Source organism: Pinus tabuliformis, chromosome 4_2 (genome assembly GCF_031772625.1).
Source record: "Pinus tabuliformis cultivar Carrire ecotype Pingquan chromosome 4_2, CPIR1, whole genome shotgun sequence".
Classification (NCBI taxonomy): domain Eukaryota; kingdom Viridiplantae; phylum Streptophyta; class Pinopsida; order Pinales; family Pinaceae; genus Pinus; species Pinus tabuliformis.
Window position 1 is genome coordinate 702,100,765 of NC_142304.1, and position 26,404 is coordinate 702,127,168.

The 26,404-nt window shown below is 38.0% G+C and overlaps 1 pseudogene; it reads right to left on the bottom strand.

The window, feature by feature from the left end:
• Nucleotides 1–3: 3 nt before the first annotated feature.
• On the bottom strand, nt 4–5,265 carry LOC149171436 (transportin-1 pseudogene; annotated as a pseudogene).
• Nucleotides 5,266–26,404: the final 21,139 nt, after the last annotated feature.

Below are 26,404 nucleotides of genomic sequence, written 5' to 3' on the forward strand. Positions count from 1 at the left end.
TCATCACTGTGTAATCTTCCTGTAAGGATGTGAGACATATGGCTTCAATCTCTTTGCAATAATCAAAGGGAATGTGCAATTGGAATTGAACAACGGAAAAAGATCCCTATCAAAGTTTGAGTGTTGCTACCACTTTGCAATCAGTGGTGGCATCAGAATCTCAAGATATTTAGCCTAATTGAGCTCGCCTCCAACAGCATCTGCAAGTGTACCAATTGCATCATACACAATTCGAAGATTATTTCTCTGATATTTACTAAAGGCACACAAGAGGTGTTGTAAAATGAGCTCCAACAGAGGTGCCAAGTCTTTTGCAACCTCCTCTTCAAGAGTAGCAAAGGCCGAACAAGCAGCCTCCTAGACTCTCTTGTTGCTGTCTAAAATCCACCTGAGAAGACCAGTAAGCACCTTATCAAATTGATCATGCCCTTCTAGATGTCTTGTACCTTGAACAATCCATTTGTTGTAGCGAGAAAGGGTCCAGCATGTGATGCTCCGCACTAAAGGAAATTTATCATCAAGGAGAGGTACAAGAAATGCAACTATCTCCCGTAATTATGGAAAAGACCATTGATATAGCCTTCCGCAATTGCACCCAGTGCCAAAACGGCAGCTTCCCTTTCCTTCCAGGAAATGTCAACATTGGACAACTTGACCTGTACTAAAGGCATCAGAATGGGGAGAATTTCATCACCAAATACAGTAGAGAGTAAATCAAGCCCGACAGCACTGCATTTTCTCAAATTCCAGGAATTGATAATGTCATCTTCATCTTCTTCCTCCTCAGCACCATCTGCTCCATGAGATTGTGAAGTGCGAAATCTAGGTTTCAAATCCTGATCCTTGTCAGGACAGTTTCATCCACCTCTGCATCAACAAGTGCTTTATCATCATCTGCATATACCATGTTCAACAACAATACCACAATCAAGGGTGAGAGAAATTCCCTCAGTATCTCTGGAGGAAGACGAGCTTCGCAAAATGCAGACCATAATTCACATGCTTCTAGAGCAACATCTGCATCGCTGTCCTGATTTCCTGCACTTTATATTTCTTTTTTACATGCATCCATTAAACTTAAAAGTTTGGAACTAAACGTGAATTCACCTTTTATAAAGTGATATCATAAAAGGATGCTAAATTCATTTTTAAGTGGGATGATAAAGTAGAGTTTTTATGGAGCTTTTGGAGAGATAAGGTTATGAAAGATTTTTTCTTTAAGATTTGCAATCATGATAAAGTTAATGGAGTAATAAGGGCATGTTTTTTAATTTGTATAACTTTTTTTGGAATGGTAAGGTGAACTTCATTTAGTCATATTTGAAGTCATAAGTGAATTTTTGTATTTGGAGTGATAAGTGAAAGTCATTATTGTAATTCAAAGTAATATTTTACTTTGAGAGCGATTGAGTCAGTGCAGGCAGTTTTTGAAGACAATTTGCTTCCAAAGTTTGCAAGTGTGACATTCTCATTGAGAAGTTTCCACAACAAAGTTGTGACATTGAAGAATGATGTACTTCAGTAATTAATAAAATCATAATTTTTGTGGTGCTTGTGTCCTAGATCCACCCGAAATTGAATAAGGGGATCTTAGGTACACCGTGTGTAATGAATGTGTGTGCATGACTTGTGTTCAGATTATCAAAACGCTCTCTTTGTATTATGCTTAAACAACTACATGCACATAAGAAAGCTTAAGTATAAGAATGCTTAATCAAGCTCATGTAATCAAGCTTAAGTACACAAGCACAAAGCGTCACATCATCAACTTGATAAGATGATCTTCCAAGCAAGCACATTTCACATCATGTAATCAAAGCAATCAAGTTAAGGATGCTACAAAATCAAGTATTTCAAACCAAGACGACATCAACACTTTTTGTATCACTTGCAGATAAAAAAAAATTAACTGAATTGTACGGGTGCATTCTCGGTTGTAACCGACACCCTAATTTGAATTGTTAAGGTGAATACATTAAGTCAAGTAAGTCTTCAACTGAGTCATCAAGATTGAACTTGTCATTTGTCTCTTGGGTGCATTTTCGATAGTGTTCGACACCCTTCCTTTTTTAAAATCAGCACATTCAGTGAGTACATTAAAGAAAGCACAAAGTGTCAGTAATCAATCAAGCAAGTTCAAGCAAGCCATCTAGCAAGCAATCATCATCAAACAAGTGTGAATTCTAGTATTCTATTCTTCAAGTGAGCATCAAATCAAGCCAGTGTTTAATGCAAGTGCAATAAGCAATAAATCAAGGGAGCGTGTCATTCAAACAACAAAGCAAGCGAGCGTGTCATTCAAACAACCAAGCAAGCGAGCGTGTCAAAATCAAGTGTGAAAGTTCAAAGCACGACATCTACAACAAACGAGCCAGTGTGAAGTTGATTGAAGCATTCACAAAGTGTCAGTGAAGCATTCAAGCAAAGCGATCGTCATCAAGCGAGCGTGAAATCAAGAGTTCAAGCAACCAAGTTATAAAACTCTAGCAAGTGTTTAAAGCATCAGCAATAAGCAATAGTACAAGCAAGCCTAAATTCAAAGTGAGCAAGCTAACATGGCGACACACATTCAACTATCCCAAATTCTTAACAATTTGATTTTATCATCAGCTGGCGACATGGTGAACATCAGCAAAACAACTCTTGCTGATATTCAAGTGCATCTTCAACATGCACATGAAATGATTGAGTTCCTTCAACTGGAGTCGCAACTACAAAGAACTGAGTTGCTAGAGAAGAGTGATGCTTCCAAGTCTTTGAACAATACAAATACAGTTGATGATTCCAAGTCACTGATCCAACCAACTTCAAGTGTCGAAGTGGTCCCTGATCCAGTTCAACTTTCTTCCAAACCAATCATCAAGCCATGGGAAGAAATCCAAAGTAACAGAAATCGACGAGGCTTAGGATATGTCAAATATGACGCCAATTTACATATCCCAGATTATTCAAGGCCCATTAAGTTTGTCAGTGTAGGGTTTCTTTCACAAATCACATCGGCTAGTTCTGAGAAAGTTGAAGACAAACAGAAATACACGCAAACTGAAGTTGCAGTCAAACCAAAATGCCTTCATTATCAAAGAACTGGTCATCTGGAAGATCAGTGTTTTGATCTCCATCCTTGTCACCATTGTGGAAATTCAAATCAATCATCAGCACAATGCAGCAAACAACAATAATCAACCAGATTAAAGCTCAATTATTCATGGACTTATCCCTGGGAATGGTCATCCACGGTCAGAAGATTGTATAAGTTTTACAATCGAATTCACTCACACATATTGCAGCCAACAGTAAAAATGAAGATGGTACTCTCGTGCAGTTGAACGGGGGAGTACACCAGTGAAACACTCCTACACCTGAAGGGGGGGAGTTCAGAAATAATTTGAAGAAGATTGTCTCTCCTTTCAGCTGACAAAGGGGGGAAAATGTCAATGAAATTGATAGTGGTTGTCAGACTGAAAGTCTCAACAACATCAGCGAAGCAGCTAGTGGGCATTTTCATCAGCAAGTGAGCATCAACAAATTCGCCAGTGGGCGATCGACAGCAAAGTCAGCAGTGAGCAGTTTTCAAACACAGCAAAAGCAACAGTGAGTTGTTTTTCAATGTCATCAGCCAATGGGTGATCCTCATTAGCAAATTTGCCAATGGGCATTCATCAACTTTTGTCAGTGGACAAACAAATATGCCAGTGGGTGTTCATCAAATTTTTCAGTGGACACAAGATGTTGATTTCAAGCAAAGGACAGTTAGATCCTTTTGCAGCTTGGCACGTGATGGAGTTGTCAAGTGACATTCAGAGATGAATCAGACATGCAGCTGACTCATGGTCTCTTCATATTACAGTTTCTTCAACATCCAGCTTTGGTGGTTTTTCAGGCAGCGTTTTTGAGGATCAACATGAGAACTTGGAAGATGGTTCCTCGTTCTTATTTTGGACTTATCATTGGGGGGGGAATGTTAGCCTCACTCTCATGTGATGAAAACAATTCTAAGTCCAAAATAATTAAATTAATTAAAATCATGAAAGTTAGGATTTAATCCTACCTTTCTAGATTGAGTTTGTTCCTCATGGGTAGGAGTCAGTTTAGGCCTAGTTGGTTGAGAGATTCTCTCCAACTAGTTAGGCTCCTAGATTAGTGTTTGGTTGAGAAATTTGCTCAACCATAGTGTCCAAGATAGACGTACTATCTTGAGACAAACTTCCTCATGTATTTATTTGTACTATTATCATTATTTGTACATTGGATTGCATCATGAAAGGAATACAGTAAGGCTAAGGCCTTTTCCGCCATTTCCATGTTTTTGGTATTTTTTATGTGTGTTAATTTTATTTATTATTCTACAAATTCCAAAGGGTATTCTTGCAAAATTAAAGGATGCATTTAGTTTTGTAGAATCATGCGAGAGGGGTAAGCAGGGAATCATATGTATTTATGACCCTATTTCCATGTTACTAATTTGAAATCTTCCTGTGCTAGTATGACAATTCAAATCTTTCACGTAGCTTTCAACTTGGTGACATTGCCAAGCTTTTAAATTTGCTACTTTTATATCTGAATTGGCTGAGACTAAATCCTTTGCTTCATAATACAGTCCAACACATCCATACTAAGGCTTTCCGGAATGTTTTTTGCTCTGCATTTCTGCAAACTCCATTGTCTCCAAGGAAGAAGGTAGATCATTTGTATCTGCTACAATCATTCTTATGCCCATTAGCAGCCAGGGCACCGGATCAGCACCATTCACAAGTGTAAACCTACAAATATTCTGCAACACATATCAATTTCTTCCAAAGACAAATAATATTCTTCTTTTTTTATTCAACTTTGTATCTTCCTCACTGTGGTTAAAGGTGACATGTCACTTGGTATTGGAAGAAACATAGTGGTTTCTAAGTCTTTTTTCGATATCATATCATTTATTTTCTTTTATATTATCTGAATTCTACTTTTTAACATATTTGTTATGAGTTAATAAGTTATTAATAAAAATATACGTAATTTAATTATTTAATTATTAATAAATTAAATATGATTTATTTATACATTAAAATATCATATGTAAAAAATATTTATTAAATTTTAAATTTTAAAATAAAAATTAATATATTGAAAAGTTATTTATTTATTCTTAAGTTTTTTATTTAATTATTATTATTAAATTAAATGGTTTAAGCGTTCTTATTTTAAATTATTCAAAGTTCTCTTTCGTGCGTGCAGCAGCAGCCCCTGGTGTGATTTGAATACTCCCTCCATCGCCATGGCCCCGGGAGGGGGTCCTAAGGCCCCTCCTCCACCAGAGATCCTTGCATTCAAGAAGCTGATCGGCGACAGTAGTAAACACCCAGCAAGGGAAACTCAGCGCAAGTTTGTAAAGAAACTGGACAACATTCCCACAGTCGCCCTGAGCATTGAAGATTCTTGTAGATCTACTTTGAACTTAGCTGAAAGAGGGCTCATCGGTCAATTTACAGGGCTATGGCCTTCCCCCAAGGCTCTCGAGGCATGGGTACAGAGGAACTGGCGACCACTAGTAAAGGAAGGCATCGGAAGCTTCCTGGTTGGTAAGGGATTTTTTGTCTTTGTTTTTGATTCAGTAGAAGACAGAAATATCATCTTTAGGAATGGACCATATTTCATGGGACCTCAGGGTCTGTATCTAAACTCATGGTCACCAGATTTCGATCTGACACAAGATATGTCGTCAACAGTTCCAGTGTGGGTGTGCCTCCCTGATCTTCCACTGCACTGCTGGAACCCAAAGTCACTAGAAACGATTGGTAACACCCTGGGAAAATACATAAAAAGAGCAGAGAGAAGGAATCAGTATTCATGTGCAAGAATATGCGTCGAAGTCGACTTGGAAATAGGCTTACCTGAAGCCATAAAGTTAACAATAGAAGACTGGTCTTATATCCAAGAGTTAGACTACGAGCAGCTACCATTCAAATGCAGAAATTGCCATGAATATGGGCATTTCGCAAGATACTGCCAAAAAAAAAAAGGAGGAAGATCCAGAGAAGTTGAAATGAGAGAAATGGATCTAGGTGCAGAAAGCAGTCCAGGCCAAGGTGAGTAATAGGAATAAAGGGAAAGAGGTACCGATGGAGTCTAGAACTCCCTTAACAGGAATGGTTCAAACGGAAGGAAGAGGAGAACAGCCAAAGAAAACGGCCACAATAAACCCATTCGAAACCCTGAGCTCTTCAATCGAAATTCCAGAAACAGAGATAGAGGAGATTGAACAACAAGTTTCCTCACTCGAAGCAGAAAAGAAGAACATGGAAGTAACCCAACTTGACTCCCCAACAGGAACCTCCTCCTCACCCACATATGCAGAAATGACAAGGAAAAAACCCCTGGAAACCTCTGGGTCATCGGAAGACGAGACATTAGAGAGAACCTATAAAAGAGTTGGAAGGAAATCTCATAAGGAAGCCAGGGAAGAAGAGGTGGAGAGGAAAAAAATGCAAGGCAGCCAATCCACCATTGAAATGTCTATCGGGAAAAACACCAGAACAAGGCTCTCTAAAGGGGGAGCAACTCACTCCAATCCCACTAAATAATGAAACTAGTCTCTTGGAATTGCAGAGGCTTGGGAAACCCTTCGAAAGCTGAAGCAGTCAAAGATCTTCTAAAAATAGACACTCCCAAGATCCTCATGCTCCAAGAGACTAAGATTTAATGGGAAACCCTTCTTGATATCAGCAAATTAAAATGGGGAAAAAACATAGGAAAGGCCATTAGTGCAAGAGGTACTTCTGGTGGCCTAGCAACATTGTGGTCGGAGGACAAGTATCAACTAGAAAGCTCCTTTGATACCCAACATTGGATATTCACCAAACTGCAGCACCTCTCTAGTAAACTCTACATCTCTCTCTTCAACCTTTATGTTCTTGTCTACCTTACAAAGAAGAAAGAATGTTGGCAGACCTTGTCTGATTTCTTAGACATTTACTCCCCTCAGAATATAATAGTGGCTGGAGATCTCAACCTCGTCATTGATCCAAAAGAAAAGATAAGTGGCAATAGTGGTAGGGACCAAATGCTTCCATTAGTAGAGGAGCTGATACTTCACTAGGATCTTATTGACTTCAAACCAAAGAAAGGTCTTTACACCTGGACAAACAATAGAGTTGGGGCAGAACACATCTCTGCTCGCCTAGATCGCTTCCTAGTGTAGAGCTCTTTGTTGCTAGGAAAAAGACTGATCTCCTCGAAAATTCTCCCAAAGCTGGCCTCAGATCACAAACCTATTCTCTTAAAGCTGGAAGAGGAAGAAAATTTGGGCCCTATACCCTTTAGATTCAACCCGCTTTGGTTAGGGAAAGAAGGGTTCATGGAAACTATTCTAGAGGCATGGTCCATACCTGTGACAGGATCTCCAAGCTTCGTGTGGGAGCAGAAACTAAAAATAACCAAGAGAGCTTTGAAAAATGGATTAAAGAACCCTCAAATTCTCCTACCAGCAACAGAAAGGAGACAGTTCAGTTTTTATCAGATCTGCAAATGGATTTGGAAAGTAAGGAGATCTCTGCTTCAAATTTAGAAAAAGAACAAGCTGCCCAAATCAAATCATTTCACGCTTTCCGCCATGAAGAAGAGACTTGGAGGCTTAAGTCTCGTAGCCTGTGGCTTAAAGCTGGAGATCAAAATACCTCTTTCTTCCATAGGCAATATAGAGCTCGGCTATCTCGAAATCATATCTTTGAAATCACTTGCTCAGATGGGACTGTGCTCAAAGGTCAAGAACAGCTAAAAAAGGCAGCAGAAGATCATTTCCAGAATCTGTATAAAGAGGAAGGGAATGAGTGAAGAAGTCACCTCTGAATTCCTCTCCCACATTCCATCTTTGATAAGCAAGGAGGACAACACTAGTCTTATGAAACCTTTCTTCGAGGAAGAAATCTGTAAAGTAATATGGTCCATGGAACCAGACAAGGCACTAGGACCTGATGACTTCTCAATTCATTTTTATAGAATCTACTGGGAAATAATAAAAACTGATCTTCTGAGGATGATTAAAGCTTTTCATCAAAAAGCCAAAGTGGGGGGCAGTATTAACTCTACCTTCCTTGCATTAATACCAAAAGAAGTGAATCCGGACACTTTTGACAGGTTTAGGCCAATCTCGCTTTGCAATGCATCATACAAAATCCTGACAAAACTATTGGCAAACAGAATCAAGCCACTACTTGGGAAACTCATTTCTCCCACCCAAGGCGGCTTTCTCAAGGGGAGACATATTTTGGACAATGTAATACAGGTGCAAGAAGTCATACATTCCAATTATCCTCGGCAGGAGCAAGGTATCCTCATAAAGTTAGACATGGAAAACGCATTTGACCAGGTAAATCTTTCTTTCATGTACAAAGTCCTCCTTTCGTTTGGTTTCAGCTCTAACTTTGTCAATTTGATTAAATCTTGCACTGAAAAGCCATGGATAGCTCCTTTAGTTATTGGCAGGCCAGCAAACTATTTCCAAGCCTCGAGGGGAATAAGGCAAGGCTGCCCCCTCTCCCCTTTTTTATTCATTCTGATGGCAGACTCGTTAAGTAGAAAACTGACAGCTGAAAATAAAGCAGGGACAGCTCCAGGAGTTACGTTGACGAAATGGCTAGAGCCTCTCAATCACGCACTATTTGCAGATGATACTCTTCTTTTGGGCGGAGCCTCCATCAAGATAGCCAAAGTTTACAGTGGAATTCTTCAAAAATTATGCAGCATATCAGGAGCTCTTATAAATAAAAGGAAAAGTGCAATATATGGGTGGAATGTGGATCCAGAGAATAGCCCTCTCCTTAGGCTTTTTGGGATTCGCTACTTGGAATAAAATCAAATATCTCGGGTTACCAATAACCCTGGGCCCTAACAAATTATCGTTGTGGAAAGAGGTGATAAGCAAAATTAAGTCCATACCAATAACCCTGGGCCCTAACAAATTATCGTTGTGGAAAGAGGTGATAAGAAAAATTAAGTCCAAGATTACAGCTTGGGGAGGTCAATGGCTCACCAATGCTGGCAAACTCATCCTTATAAAATCTGCATTGTCCTCCCTGCCTATTTATCAGGCTTCCTTTCTTCTAGCTCCAAAGAAGATCACGGAACAGATCTCCAGACTTATCAGGGATTTTCTGTGGAAAGGAGGAAGAGGAAATCAAAGAAAATTCCATGTATTGAATTGGGATACAGTTAAATGCCCCATCTCTGAAGGAGGCCTGCAAATAAGAGACTCAGGCCTTGCCAATCTAGCTCTTGGAGGTAAAATACTTTGGACCCTCTTCTCAAACAGAAAACACCCTGTCAGTCAAGTCATAAAGAAAAAATATCTAAAAGGCTCATCGCTAACGAACATACAGATAGATAACAGCATCAAAAGGACGTCAATATGGCATCTCTGCCACCGTGGGATAGAGTTCTTCCAAAAGCATTTGTATCGCATTCCTGGCAATGGAAAAAATATGTTGCTTTGGCAAGACAGCATAATGGGACAGTCGCCTTTAAGCAAAAATGAAGCAATCAAAGACATCGGGAGCTTGCTCATTCAGCAAGGAGTCCTCACCTTGGCAGATATCTCGACATGGGACGACTCTAGAAAATGGCGAACTTGGGAAATCCCCCGAGTTCCAGATCAAATGCATAGTCAAAATACCCTCCTAGAAGAAGCGTTAACGGGACTGGCACCGGTTCACAGACGTTTGACAGACAAATGGGAATGGGGAAAAACTAGAATCTACAACGCAAGGCATGGATTTGCCTCTCTTGAACCACAGCAAGCTTCAAGCCATACTACATCCGTGTGGAAACAAGTCCGGGACCCTCTCGATCTCCCCAAAATAAATTTCTTCACATGCACATTAATGCATGGGAAAGTGCTAACTGGCGACAATCTGACAAAAGAGGTATTCACGGGCCACATCGGTGTTCTCTCTGCTGCAAATCCCAGGAAACCATGGAGCATCTATTTGTGGATTGCTCTTTTGCTCAAGAATTCTGGGATTGCATCCTTCAAGGCCTCAATGTCTCTGCCCCTTCGCAAGTCAAAGTAGCTAACCTTTTTATCACCTGGAGAATGTGTTATCCCCACATGACCCAAAGAAAGACAGCATGGAACAAAATCTGGAAAGCAGTACCTAAATACGTCTGCTGGAAAATATGGCTCGCCAGAAACGACCATATCTTCAATAGCATTTTGAACTCCCCTTTGAAGGTGGCAGCAAAAGCATTACTCCTCGAAACTGTGGCCAATCATCCCCTTAAAAACGATAACATGCTTCTCCCGGAAGAAAAAAAATGGATGGGAACTTATATATTTCGAGACAGGATAAACAACACCACCATGCCCCAGTAAATCTCTTGTATGGAGACTACGAGAAGCGGATGCAGATTTTCAAGCTTGGTGGAGGAAACAAGGTAAAACAACAATCTTTTTTTATGGTGCCTCCAAAGGCAATCCAGGGACAGTAGGAGCAAGCGGAGTGATCTACTCCCCGGAGGGTATTCATGAAGATAGCTTCAGTGGGGGACTTGGACAGAGAACCAACAACCAAGCAGAAATCCTTGGGTTACTAAAAGCCTGTCAGATAGCACGTGAAAAAGGCATTAAGGAAATACAAGTCTTCGAGGACTCAGAAATCTTGATAAAGATATTAAATTCGGAGGACCACTTCAGCAATCCGGCGCTCAGCAAGACACTTCAAAGGTTGAGATACATGCTCCAATACTTCTCTTCCTATCTCCCTTTCCATATTCTACATGGCTCAAATAAAGAAGAAGACGCAAAATAAAACCTAGCATGCCTCCTACCACAAGGAGGCTTAAGCAAGAATGATGAAGAACCCACATGGAACCCGATCCTGTAATCTAGAGTAAATCTACACCTATGTAAGGAAAAGGAGAGTTGCAACTAAAAGGAATATTGAATATTGTAATGATGGTTGTTTTTGTTTCGGCCCAACCAGTTTTAAATAATTAATATAACTGTTATAGTTAAAAATAAAAATAAAATAAAATAAATAAAATAAAATAAAAATTTATTCAAAGTTAAAAATAGAAGAATGAAACTTATATTATCTAAATACGTTACAAATAAATTATAGAGTAAATATTAAAGTGTGTGAATTAAATGTTGCACTTTTTAAGAATATTATAATTAAATTACAAAATTATTTTTTATGTAATTAATAAATTGTATGAATTATATTGCCTATTTAATTATTATTATTATTTGAATAAAAATGACAAAGTCGGTATTTTTTTGGATAATGTATATTATTAATGATAAATTATAAAAACAAAATAAGTCTATTACCTCAACCTCTCTCACACACACACAGATACATCTACATCTATATATATATACGACTACTAAAGTTTGTATAAATCTCTTTAGTGAGAAAAGGGCACCATAAGGGAAGCATTTTGTTTAGATAAATCCTTGCAGGTCCCAAAGGATCAAATGACAGGAGAAGAGGCGCAAACCCTCGATGTAGTGATTTTTGTTGATTAAATAAACTATGGGTCGAATTTGTGAAGGCAAAGACGAATTGGAAGCAAATTAGAAGGGTGTACCCATATATTTCTAAATCAAACAAAATCCAAGCTATACCACTATTATTGGGGGTGATTTTCACCATATTTCTAGGGCATGTCCGAGTTATATGGAAGGTTGATTTACTGCTTATTGACGATTGCATTTTTATAGAGGTTGTTGCTGAGATTGGGCACATTTCCTTTGGCTGGGAATTCCATTCTTGTAGTTGCATGAATACTAAATTATAATCACGCTTTGGGACGTTCCACTACACAAAAGGGCTTCTTAGAATGGAGGAGTGAGGGTGCACTAAGAAGAACTCATAATTTTCTTAAGGTTGGAGATTGGAACCATATTCTTGAGGTTGTGCCCAACAGTAAGCTACATGTTCACCTCATTTCCTCAATGTTGAGTGCAAACATTGGTTAAATATTCCTTGTATAGGTGACCCACAATAGTATAGAGGGTGGGAAATACTCTAGAAAATCAAACTAAGTTTTATTCCAAGTTTTGGGTGCATTCAAACTCTAAATCTGCATCTACAATAAGCTTGCGAAGAATAAACAAAGATCAGATCATTATAATTGTGTTTCATAAAATGTTCTCCCTTACTTCCTCTTAAATTGCTTGGATTTGGGGTTTTTGTTGCATTTGGTGTATTAGGCAATCATTTTCCACTGAGTTTAAAATAAAGAGATTATGTCCCAGAAAACCATTGAATCAAGCATAAACCAGCAAACCCAAAAAAAGTTTGACGAAATGCCAAACTCAAAATTTCAAACAAAATTTGTCAATTAACATGCAATTTGGAGGGATAAGTAGACTAATTACTTGTGTAGTTTAAGATCACTTGTACAAAAAGTTGCGAGCACTTTCTAAGCAAAAATACTTCCGCATAGGATTCACAAAAAGTGTTTGACGAAAGTTTTCAACATCAATAAACCATTGAAATCGGCAGTAGAGAAAATATAGTTGAGACAAAACATTGATTCTTTTTTTAAATGGAGGGGATAGGGCTCTTTAAGAGTGAGAAGTAGGCGAAGTTGTTGTCCTCTATGGAGAATATGAGGTCCATTTGTTGACTTGTGCACTTCCATCCCACCATACTCTAGACAATGGTGGTTCTGGCCTATGGAAGCAGTCATGCAAGAGTTTTTGCAGAAGGCCCCTTATCCACTTCAACACAATATTGCACCATGGCTCTTAAGAATTTACAATCAATTCAAGAATAAGACTAGAATTCCATAGCAGAGAATAATTGTCAAAAGATTCAAATATCTATCCAGGTAGCTGGGACACTGGGGTACATGTCTCCAGAATATGTTAATGGATATATTGCTACAAAGCAGGTCGATGTTTACAATGTTGTAATGTTGATGATGGAGATTGTCAATGTAAGGAATCCTAACCTTTGTATCCAGGTTTCATTGACTCTTGTCTTTGACGTTTGGGTCCATATATTACCTGCTTGCACATACCCATATCCACAAGTAGTTAGTCTTGAATTATCTATAACTTTAATCATTGTATCATTTGCGAGTTGTTATTAGAGATATAGTTCAACGGAAAGTAAGTGAGAAAATTTTGCAAAAGACAAAGGAACATATGAACTACTATAGTATGGAAATAAATCCTATGGTTATATATGAGGAATACAAACGCTGACATAAGTCCATATCAGTCTTCGAAAGACAATTGACATGTAGGATAAATATGAGTTTGAAAAACCTAGAAATTGGAACAAGAAGGTGGGAACAAATGGAAAAAATAGAACACACGTGTCTTCTATGTGATGAACAACCCTTTGAAGATGAAATTGGTTTGTTGCTAAATTGTTCCAAATATGACAAACTTTCAGTCCAAAGGGTTGAATGCTTTTTTGAATTTTCTAGCAAACATATAAGAAGCTTTCCCAATGAACTGTAGTTTGTTTTAGATATGAAAAACTTTCAGTACAAAGGGTTAAATGCTTTGTTGAATTGAATTTCTAGCAAACATATAGGAAGATTTTTCAAGGAGTTGTTAGAATATAGAAAAAAATCATTTTTCTAGCAAAAACAGAGATGAAAAGTTTATAAATATATTTATATACAAGTCAATTTGAGCGATATATATTTGTATTTGCATCACATATCTTATACAACTAAATATTACAAGATAAATTTCATGGACTCTATTTTTATGATGTCCCATAAATCTGTTTGAGCTCTTCGAGGATAGTAATAAAAGTTATGTTTCATTTATTTTCAAATACATTTGCTCAACTAGATTCTTGGGTCATTTCTACTTCTGCCACATTTCCTCTCTGTACATACTACCTCCAAAATATAATTTGTAACCTATTTAAATATTTCCTCTCACAAAGAGATTTCGGCGAGTAATTTAAATGCTTAGTCCTCAAAATCCATGTCAAAGTCACGTCAAAGTCCTGCTTCCTCTTCAAAACAATGTGTACACTAATTTCTTCGATTTACATTTTGAGTTATTTGTTATTTATATTTTGATAGAATGAATTATATTGATGAAATGTTCGTGATTGATGTTTATAGAATCCAAATGTAGACTTAATTGACATAGTCTTCACTGTTAGACAGAGAAAAACTTACAATTTGTTTATAAAAGATCCTTCTATTAGTATAGTTTTGTGCAAGTTGAAGTATACACTGGTAATCTTTATTGTATCTTCATTAATTTTGGTTTGTGTGCTTCGAGACAAAATGATATTATGCGATCCTAAAAGGAGTAAATTTGTTGATCATTGATGTAGCAAATTTTTTGGTGATGCATTTGTTTTCCTGCATACTTTAAATTAATATGGTTTATTTTGATGAAATGAAACCAAACAATGTGGAGGTCCTATGACAATTGTCCTTGAAAGCACAGGCAACAGTGGCTTTGTTCAAGTCAACAGAAATCATTTTAGAGTTTCAATTACTATGAAGGAAGGGAGGTTCTCTAATTGAATGAAATGGCTCGGTATGCTCCTACTTTCATATTCTCAATCGGAATCAAGTACCTGCATATTTTTCAAGAGGAAGTGGGAGAGTAATCAGGATGGAATCAGCCCTCGCAAGATGATGAAGGAAATAATCTGGTGATTGATTGAATTTCTAGACACTCCTTATTACCCTACAAGGACTACAAGGATAGCTACTACGAGAAAAAATAAATTGGCTTCTAATCATGTGAATAAGCCCACTCCCTATGAAATACCATGGTAAAAATGTTTCATTTGGTTGTTAGAAATATCATGGAATGGTTTGAAGTTCCACACACTCCTTTCTACCTAGAAGTTCTTTTCAAGCATGGTTTTGATTGATGTTACAACTTGTATGATGTTGTATTGACAAAATAGTAATGCATTGTAAGAATCCCTTTTCCAAGCCAAGATAAGACATGTTGTTGTTTTATACATATTAACTCACTCTAGAATGAGATCTTGTTAGAAGAGTAATATGGATACTAAGTCCAAAATCGATCAGTAAAGCTACCTTTGTAACAAAAGAAACCAATATAATTAGGCATAATTCAAAACTATTATAAGGAGATATAGAAATGCATCTGTAACATTTTCTATATGGATACTGAGTTCAAAATCAATCAGTAAAGATACCTTTTGTTTATTGCCTTTTGTAACAAAAGAAAACAATATAATCACTCAGAATTCAAAATTATTATAAGGAGATCCAACTATGCATCTGTAACATTTTCTCAATTCATTCGATTAAGTGAAATATTTAACTTTACAGTCTTGATTTGAATAAAAAGGACTTGGCATGGGTCTTTGAGAAGCCAGACACATCGTTTTTGTCAATATTTACCAAAGTTCACATACAAACAACATTTTTTTTAATAACAACCTCGATAAGCTACTAGCTTCGTGGAAGGAAAACATAAATTCTTCCACATATTCTAAAACCTAAATTCTTCCTCATATTGTATGTTAGGATATGCATGTAAGTAATTTGTGTTGAAATAACTTATAGTATTGTATGTTAGGATATGTATGCAAGTAATTTGTGTTGAAATAACAGATAGAATTTGGATAAAGGATTATTCACAAATAAATGTCTCTACACTAGAAAAGGGTATGATTTGAGTTCAAAAGAAATGTTATCTTAAACATGTCTATTCTAGGTATTCAAGATAGTCCAAAAATGTTTAACTTTTAGTCGCTTGAAAGCCTTTACCTACCTTTAACAAGATTACCTAAAAATTGTAGATTCAAAAAGACAAATCATTATTAGGCGGTTGATGCAAACATAATAGGAATTGTACAAGTCGCCAATAAGAAGAAATACAATTAACAATTGCACTAAGCATTTTTTAGTGTTATGCAACCATGCAATAGATATCAAAAATATATCATTACACTAACTCATATGTGCTTCATAACATTGAAAAATCTAGTAGTTGTTAATAATACCTCAAAAAACTACAAAATTAAGGGAATCAATTAATACTCAAAATGTTGTATAAACATACCCATGGGGCATACAGCAAACAATGACAAGGTGTTGTATTAAGGCACTTTGTGTTGTAAAGGTCATTGGTTCTCAACTAGAAGGGAAGGACTCACAGAGATATGATTATGATGATGATGTTAAGGTTGTTTTTGGGTTGTTGAATATTTTTGTATATTTCAAAAGCCTCACAGATATAGTATAACCTTCCTTCCTTCTAGTGTGACAAGAAAGTACATCCCACGACTTGTTTGGTCTCATTCTTGCATCATCATATCATTTAATATACTTTAAATCTTCTGTTTTCATCAATGAATGTGTAAACTTTTGGATTTTGAAACTACTTGTTGAAGGTTACTAATATTTTATGCAATATTGACAATCTGCTCGTCTTCTGTTTCTTATTTGGTTCAAAATTGAAGAGCTCCAATTTAGTGAGTTAAAGTGGAATGGACTCTTGTAAACTCCTATTGACTGAACAAGATAGGTTATGGGTTTTGATGTAGGTCGAACCATAACAAAAGTATTTCACCCATTTACCATTAAAACTTGAAATAAGACAGCCAAGGACATGAAATTGCGAGCAGTAGTGGCCCATAGGCTTTGAATAGAGGCATTCCACGAACTCGGGCCCTTGGCGTCCAGTGCGATGGAGCTTCCCCAACAAACCACGAGCAACGGGAATAATACATCTCCAAATCGTGAACCACAAACACTAGCCACGAACATCCATGTACCATGAGCTATCAAGAACCAAAAGAGAAACCATGAACCTCAAACTACTACAAGCCAATTGAGCGTCCACAAACCATGAACTATTGAAACCCACAGACTGGGATGGACGGGAGACTCCATTGAGAGGCCTTAGAGTCTTATAATGCAAAGGTTGACAATGCAAAGTGAAGTCCCACATTCCAAATAAGAAGCCACTGACTGAGTTGATAAATTACAACCTCTTATTGACCGAGAGGAAGCAGAGCATTGTTCGTGAGAGTGGGACCATTACTAAAATCCTTAGAGGCCAGGGGAGACCCGAGAGCCACTACGTGAGCGTGAGAGGATGGAAATTGCTAGACCAAAGGAGGATGGCTTCATTGACCCTCCAATTTCGAGAAGTCTAATGCATACTGAGATACAAGCCAACTGAAGAGTGTGTGGATGCAATCAGGAGTGCAGGCATGGTGATCATAAATAGGCGAGAGAGAAACACTAAGCATAACTAACATCAATAACAAATTTTCAGAATTTCTCATGAGGTCCGGAGACAAGTTAAAGAAGGATGTATACGAGCCATGACGCCATCTTCGGCCATCTCCATCAAAGTAAGCCTCTTCGTGCCAGCGAGATATCCTGCTGCGCACATTGGGACAAACAGAAATAGACAACGCGACCTCTACCAACAAGGGAGCATGCACACCTCCCAGATCACTATCCACTGTGCTCAATACACTCTGAATGGAAGAAGAAAACTCAAGTTGCCCCCCATTCCTACTTTCATTCGAAGTTTTCAACTAAAATGTCCACAACTATTTGGTCGATTCTGGCACAGCAGCCAATGTCATGCCACTCTCCATTGCTAAGAAGATCAATGCACGATGGAGCGAAACATCTGCAAGAATCATCCAACTTAATAGAACATCAGTACCAACCATTGGTGAACTACAAGACGTGATCATCCAGTTATCCCATGACAGTAGAGTCCACCAGTGCATCAACATAATTGTTGTGGACACACCGGAAGCATATGGTTTGCTGCTCAGCAAAGACTAGTCCAGCAAGCTAGATGGATACTTTGTTATAGACTGGTCTCACCTGTGGCTTTCGTAGGAGGGCAAATGCAACCGAATCTAAGTGTTATCCGAGAGGTATGTTAAACACAATGTCACTCCCCTTAATGGCGAGAACGAGCCATTGGCCTTCGCAAAACTCATATTTGGCAACTGCTTCCTGGAAAAAACATTAGAGTGTTATCTTACACGACCAAACCCAACCTCATCAGACAAGCAGTTGGGACTCCTTCCTCGCCCAACTGATGATAATGAAACTTGTACAGTTTCTTTTTCTAATAGTAGAAGTAGTAGCAACAATGGTAGTAGCAGCAGTACTAGCACGCCAAATAGTCCATATATAGACAAGTTGTGGGCCACGAGTCTTGCTAGAACAGGAACACATAATGGGTTAAGGACAGAGTGTATCTCACCCATCCAAAATAATGAACCATGCATGATTTCAAGCTTTTTGAAGTCCGAAGTCACAAACTATGATGTTGAGGCACTCATGTTGAACACATGAAGGACCAACACCATGAACGAACAGAGTAACCTGGGAACCCACCATGATCCGAAGATGGCCAATCTTGGTACAAGTTACACACTGCAGCAAAAACCAACTGTTGACCACTTGATCGAATAGTACCTAGATGGGTCTACATGAGTAGATGATGACCTGAGTACCCATTGCACCCGAGCAATGCAACATGAGACTTCAGGTAAAGGAGGATTCAAGCCATTACAGCTAAGAATAGGTAACACATACATGTTGTTTATTCTCCTTTTGCCGAAAATACTGACTAACATTTTAATTCTTTGGATTACTTGCAAAGTTTGTCATCATACTTGGTTTTCTAATTCAAATCCCACACGTAAGAAATGTGGGAAGATCCGCATATGCATTGACTTCCAAAACTTGAACCCTTCCCAGAATAAAAACAACTACCCCTTGCCATCATCCGAGCCCATGTTGCACACAGTACCTGAAACAGTGGTGTTGTCTTCAATTGAAGGTCTTCTGGAATGCCACCAGGTTCCGGTAGAGGAGCCCGATGGATTGGAACTGGTCCACGAGAAACTTGGCTCACACACACATCATTTGCAATCACTTGATGGGAGGATTGATAATATTCCTGTCAAAGGCCAAGTCCTCAAACACTAGTTTCAGTAGGTCGAGCCGCGCCCAAGCCATGTACATATTTTTCTTGTTGCTTGTTGTTTAATTTGATTTGTTTTGCTTATTATCTTTGCTTTTGCTTTGTTTTATTCTGATTACTATTTTTGTTCATGTACATTTTGTTTATTTGATATATTAATATTTTTGTTTCCGGAAATAAGTGTTGCCAACTACTACGTTCTGGCTTTTGAATAGAGTATGTGGCTAAAATTTGAAGAGACTTGTGACACTGCAGCACTTGGCCAGTCTTGTGTCCATTTTCTCTGTGCTTGGTTACAACCTTCGGCCGATGAAGTCCTGACGGAAAATATGAACTGTCTGTAAGGGAAGCTTTGGTCCAACTGTGAACCTGTGTCCACACTGGGAAGCCCCATGCCTATACTCAGCCTTCTGCTCTATGTGTTGAAGCTAATCCAATTAGTAGAAATGGAGAAGGGGAAAAATCTAAACGAGCAAACCTATGTCAGAGGTCTTACATGCTTCTCTGAAGGAACAACCTCTTCTTCTCTCAATAAGTCAGGATCCCTCTTTCGCCCCAAAAATAAATAAGTGCCTATGCATAGTTCTCTTAAAAAAATAAAAAGGTGAAAGAAGAGAAAGGCTTCCTTCACAGAGAGGTGAAGCATGCAAATCCACGGGAATACTGACCAGGCTCGCTGGCAGTGAAGCAATGTGTGTGTTCCTGCATGATTCCACCTAGGTCCTGTCCAGGCCTGCTGGCAGTGGAGAAACACCAGAGATGAAAACTTATACTCTGAAAATCTTCAACTCGCGAACTAAACTACCCTTCCGGATTCGAAACACTGAGATCTAAGCTGAACTTTTGATTATGTTTGACTGAGTTGGCAAAGGGTGAACCATGTATGTCCATGGGGTAAGTGGGGAAACTGAAGTAACCTACACAGCGATTCAATACTTCCTAAAATACCAAGGCCATTTGCTAGCAATGAACTGAAACAGAGAAACTGGAGTTCTACTAGTGTGTCACCAAGTGTTGTAGCAGCTACAACCACCCTCCAAAATTTTGGCCTGCACCAATTTCAGAGCCTCCCTTGGAGAGTTTCACTTGATGACTGCACACACTCGAGTTCACACCGTGAGCTTGTGAGAGTCTTTATGTTCACCTTGCTTGTTTATTGCACTCAAGTCTCCACATGTTGATGTCTAAGTCATGCTTGCGACCGTTTTCTAGTCATGCTCAAAGTCTTTGCTTCTTATGTGTTTAATGTGTTCGCCATGAAAGCATTTGTCGCACTCACACACGGAGTCACATTCACTGTCGTGCAAGTGTCGTCTCAATCATCTCGCTTGTCGCTTGCACCATCAGTCAATCATGTTTAACATATGTATCCAGATGGTTTGGTCGTTTTGTCGTCAAGTCGTGCGAGTGTGTATCCGTATGATCACCTATGCATCTTTTGACTGTTCACACACTGAGTCATTTTGTTGAAGTTCTAATGACCAGACTCTTCATTGACAACTGGACCATCACCCTACTTTCGATTCGATCGACTGTCAACCAGAGCAGCATCGAAGCACTAAGCTAGTTCTTTCAAGCTTTGTTGCCCGCAAGCATTTTAATCAGCACTCATGTTGGCCACCGGGACAGTCGACCCACTGTTCATCTCAGAAATCGCACAGTGCTCATGAGTAGGCCCCCCGTTGCCCATCAGTCATCTCAGCTCAAGAATTACACAGAGATGATCAGCAAGTTAGCCTCCCAGCCTTAATGCAGTTTTCCCAGCCAGCAACAGACTGCCTGTTCCCTCTAGGAATTACATAGTTTCTACTGCCAGTGACTGAGTAGCCAACCAGCAGTTCCCTCTAGGAATTGTGCATATCTAGCTACTAGTGACCCTAACATCCAATTGGAAGTTCCCTCTGGGAATTGCATAGATCTAGTTGCCAGTGACCCCAGCAGCCAACTAGTAGTTCCCTCTGGGAATTACGCAAATCTAGATGCCAGTCTCCAGGGCAGTTCCCCAAAAAAATTGTGCAATCCCTGATGCATCCCAGCCCGTTCCTCTGGAAAACTGCGCAAATTTAGTTGTTTATCCCTAGTTGGCTGTTCATCTTGGAAAATGCGTAGAGCATGCCTGCCTTACCTTCTAGCAGCGCAAATTGTTCCTCTCGAAATTTGCACAATTTTGCCTCCCAGCCGAGCTAGACCTTGCAGCCAGTCACTATCGACTCAGATTGCCTGTCTTCATCTCTCAGTGACTCTTGCGTAGTTTTCATCAGCAGTTGCCCGGAGCCATATTCCCACATCATAGCCCTGTTGTCTCTCCCAGTCACCTGCATCTGAATGATCATGTGTCGTGGTAGACTAGGAGGCTTTGGATTTGATGTCATCTCATCATGAGTGACTAAAGGTACAGGTACACCCACAAACATGTCATGACGACGAACGAGATGAACGAAGGGAGCACATGCAGATGGACAGGTTCACCAACGGACAAACGAACAAAGCATGCGAAGTGGACAAACGTGAAAAACATGCATCTTCGCAAACAAGTGAGCCTGTCAAGCCTTCCAACACGAAAGCAAGGAACAACACGCTAGAACTTCATCAAGCGAACTAAGGACCATTGAAGACTCCGCACACTTCGCCATGCGGAGGTGAAGCTATGATACACCATGAAGACATCCATCACTTAGCAGCATTGTAGCTCGACATGCACTCCAGCAATAGCATGAATGTACCAGCATTGTCTTGTCAAGTCATGTCGAGTCAAGTCATGAGTCATGTTGACCACATCTCCATTATGGACTTGTTGTCAATCAATGTGATGTAACGTGGAAGTCCAAGAGACCCACTTGTTGAACATAGAGTCATGTAAGTCAGAAAGTCATGGAAGTCGAACAGTCATGAGGGTAGTCGAACAGCCACAAGGGTCAATTTCACCCTTGGCTATAAATACCCCCTCATTTGTACATGAAAGGACTTTTCACCTCAGCTCCTCCCACATAGCCAAGAGAGTCTGTAATCTTTTCTTTAAAGAGTAAGTAATCGCTCCAACACCCCACTGATGGGGTTAGTGATGTATGGTGTAACGATGTGTTTTGGAACTTTCTCTTAATTCAGAAGCCTGTCAACAGACCAGCACGTTTTCACACATGTATTGTATTTGTTGTAAGACTAATCTTTAACACTTGTAATGCATGTTGCTTTAACCGTGTGTTCTACATCTGAACTAATTCATTTGTTGTAACGCATAATCTATTAATGGAAATGTGTTGTATGTGTTGTTAATGTTGTCTCGTCCATATCGACTTCTCTGCCAGACATCAGACAGACCTTTCACATGAACCTTGTTGTAACAACCGTTGCACTCGTATTGGACTGATCCGTGAGTGTTATACGTGTTATCTTACCTTGTATGATGTGACTACTGCATCCGAGTGGACTGCTCCGCCAGAAGCTATTTATGTCCTTTGTGTTGTGTGTTCCTAGCCGAGTTGGGACTGATCCCTTTCAACCTAGAACTCACCTTCACCTTTTTCCCCTCACAGCGAAAGAACCATTGACACAAGTACACTTACACTCACTAGGAACACGAACCTCAGTTCTCGAAGACAAAGCGAACCACTCTCATGTGCTGACAAGCAAGAGTTGAGACAAATCCTTACGACAATGGCAACTAGGCCATCATACTGGATGGGACTCCCACACCAAACGGTGTGAGGTCTAGTTGGGACTTCATACCGGGGTGATCCCCTGAATGTTGGCGGGTCAAGCACCGTCAACAAAATCTTATGGTTATATATGAGGAATATAAACGCGGACATAAGTCCATGTCAGTCTTGAAAGACAATTGACATGTAGGATAAATATGAGTTTGAAAAACCTAGAAATTGGAACAAGAAGATGGGAACAAATGAAAAAAATAGAACACACATGTCTTCTATGTGATGAACAACCCTTTGGAGATGAAACTTGTTTATTGCTAAATTGTTCCAACTATGACAAACTTTCAGTCCAAAAGGTTGAATGCTTTGTTGAATTTTCTAGCAAACATATAGGAAGCTTTCCCAATGAACTATAGTTTGTTTTAGATATGACAAACTTTTAGTACAAAGGGTTGAATGCTTTGTTGAATTGAATTTCTAGCAAACATATAGGAATATTTTTCAAAGAGTTGTTAGAATATAGAAAAAAATCATTTTTCTAGCACAAGCATAGATGAAAAGTTTATAAATGTATTGATATACAAGGCAATTTGAGCGATATATATTTGTATTTACTTCACATATCTTATACAACTAACTATAACAAGATAAATTTCGTGGACTCTATTTTTATGATGTCTCGTAAATCTGTTTGAGCTCTTCGAAGATGGTAATAAAAGTTATGTTTCATTTAATTACAAATTCATTTGCTCAACTAGATTTTTGGGTCATTTCTACTTCTACCACATTTCCTCTCTGTAGATACTACTTCCAAAATATAATCTTTAACCTATTTAAATATTTCCTCTGACAAAGAGACTTCGGCGAGTAATTTAAATGCATAGTCCTCAAAAGCCCTATCAAAGTCCTGCTTCCTCTTCAAAACAATGTGTCCACTAATTTCTTCGATTTACATTTTGAGTTATTTGTTATTTATATTTTGATATAATGAATTAAATTGATGAAATGTTCGTGATTTTTGTTTCTAGAATCCAAATGTAGACTTAATTGGCATAGTCTTCACTATTGGACAGAGAAAAACTTGCAATTTGTGCATAAAGGATCCTTCTATTAGTACAGTTTTGTGCAAGTTGAAGTATACACTCACAATCTTTATTCTATCTTCATTAATTTTGGTTTGTGTGCTTTGAGACAAAATGATATTATGCAATCATAAAAGGAGTAAATTTGTTGATCATTGATGTAGCAAATTTTTTGGTGATGCATTTGTTTTCCTGCATACTTTAAATTAATATGGTTTATTTTGATGAAATGAAACCAAACGACATGGAGGTCCTATGACAATTGTTCTTGGAAGCACATGCAATAGTGCTTTGTTCAAGTCAACAGAAAACATTTTAGAGTTTCAATTACTATGAAGGAAGGGAGGTTCTCTAATTGAGTGAAATGGCTCAGTATGCTCCTACTTTTTTCATATTCTCAATCGGAATCAAGTACCTGCATATTTTTCAAGAGGAAGTGGGAGAGTAATCAGGATGGAATCAACCCCCCCCAGATGATGAAGACAATAATTTGGTGATTGATTCAATTTGTAGACACTCCTTATTACCCTACAAGGACTACAAGGATAGCTACTATGAGCAAAAAGAAATTGGCTTCTAATCATGTGAATAAGCCCGCTCCCTATGAAATACCATGGTAAAAATGTTTCATTTGGTTGCTAGAAATATCATGGAATGGTTTGAAGTTCCACACACTCCTATACCTGGAATTTCTTTTCAAGCATGGTTTTGATTGATGTTACAACTTGTATGATGTTGTACTCACACAATAGTAATGCATTGTAAGAATCTCTTTTCCAAGCCAGGATAAGACATGTTTTTGTTTTATACATATTAACTCACTCTAGAATGAGATCTTGTTAGAAGAGTAATATGGATACTAAGTTTAAAATCGATCAGTAAAGATACCTTTGTAACAAAAGAAACCAATATAATCAGGCATAATTCAAAACTATTATAAGGAGATATAGATATGCATCTGTAACATTTTCTATATGGATACTGAGTTCAAAATTGATCAGTAAAGCTACCTTTTGTTTATTGCCTTTTGTAACAAAAGAAACCAATATAATCACTCAAAATTCAAATTATTATAAGGAGATCCAACTATGCATCTGTAACATTTTCTCAATTCGTTCAATCAAGTGAAATATTTAACTTTACAGTCTTGATTTGAATAAAAGGGACTTCGCATGGATCTTTGAGAAGCCAGACACATCGTTTTTGTCAATATTCACCAAAGTTCACATACAAACAACTTTTTTTTAGATAACGACCTCGATAAGCTACTAGCTTCGTGGAAGGAAAACATAAATTCTTCCACATATTCTAAAACCTAAATCCTTCCTCATATTGTATGTTAAGATATGCGTGTAAGTAATTTGTGTTGAAATAAATTATAGTATTGTATGTTAGGATATGTATGCAAGTAATTTGTGTTGAAATAAGAGATAGAATTAGGATAAAGGATTATTCACAAATAAATATCTCTGCACTACAAAAGGGTATGTTTTGAGTTCAAAAGAAATGTTATATGAAACATGTCTATTCCAAATATTCATGATAGTCCAAAAATGTTGAACTTTTAGTGCAACAAGATTACCTAAAAATTGTAGATTCAAAAAGACAAATCATTATTAGGAGGCTGATGCAAACATAATAGGAATTGTACAAGTCGACCAATAAGAAGAAATACAATTAACAATTGCACCGAGCATTTTTTAATGTTATATAACCATGCAATAGATATCTAAAATATATCATTACACTAACTCATATGTGCTTCATAACATTGAAAAATATAGTAGTTGTTAATCATACCTCAATAAACTGCAAAATTAAGGGAATTAATTAATACTCAAAATGTTGTATAAACATACCCATGGGGCATACAACAAACAATGACAAGGTGTTATGTTAAGGCCCTTTGTGTTGTAAAGGTCACTGGTTCTCAACTGGAAGGGAAGGACTCGCAGAGATATGATTATGATGATGATGTTAAGCGTGTTTTTGGGTTGTTGAATATTTTTGTATATTGTAAAAGCCTCACAGATATAGTATATCCTTCCTTCCTTCCTTCTAGTGTGACAAGAAAGTACATCCCACGACTTGTATGGTCTCATTCTTGCATCATCATATCATTTAATATACTTTCAATGAATATCTTGTTTCATCAATGAATGTGTAAATTTTCAGATTTTGAAACTACTTGTTGAAGGTTACTAATATTCTATGCAATATTGACAATCCGTTGGTCTTTTGTTTCTTATTTGGTTTAAAATTGAAGAGCTCCAATTTAGTGAGTTAAAGTGGAATGGACTCTTGTAAACTCCTATTGACTAAACGAGAGAGGTTATGGGTTTTGAGGAAGACATGTTGCAACAACATTAAGATTTCTCTTTCACTCAAACTAGGATACAATTAAATCACATAACATCTCACATATGTCTTCATATATGTTGCTCTTCCATGCGATATCCACTCAACGACACACAATGACATAGAAATACCAGTGTATAAATAAAATTGCATAAATTTTTTACTTATATCATATATTTTCTCTTTCCTTCGCTCCTCCCTTACGGTGTTTCCTTTGCAACATATGATGCAATTGCTAGTATATAAACCAATATGTATACATCTTAATCACGGATCTCGCAAGCACTGAGAGCAATCAAATATTTGAGGCGCAAAATTTTTTTAAAGAAAATTTTGAAAAAAAAAAGTTTGCAGCTCAAGATATTTTGTCCCCCTCGCCCCCTAATAGA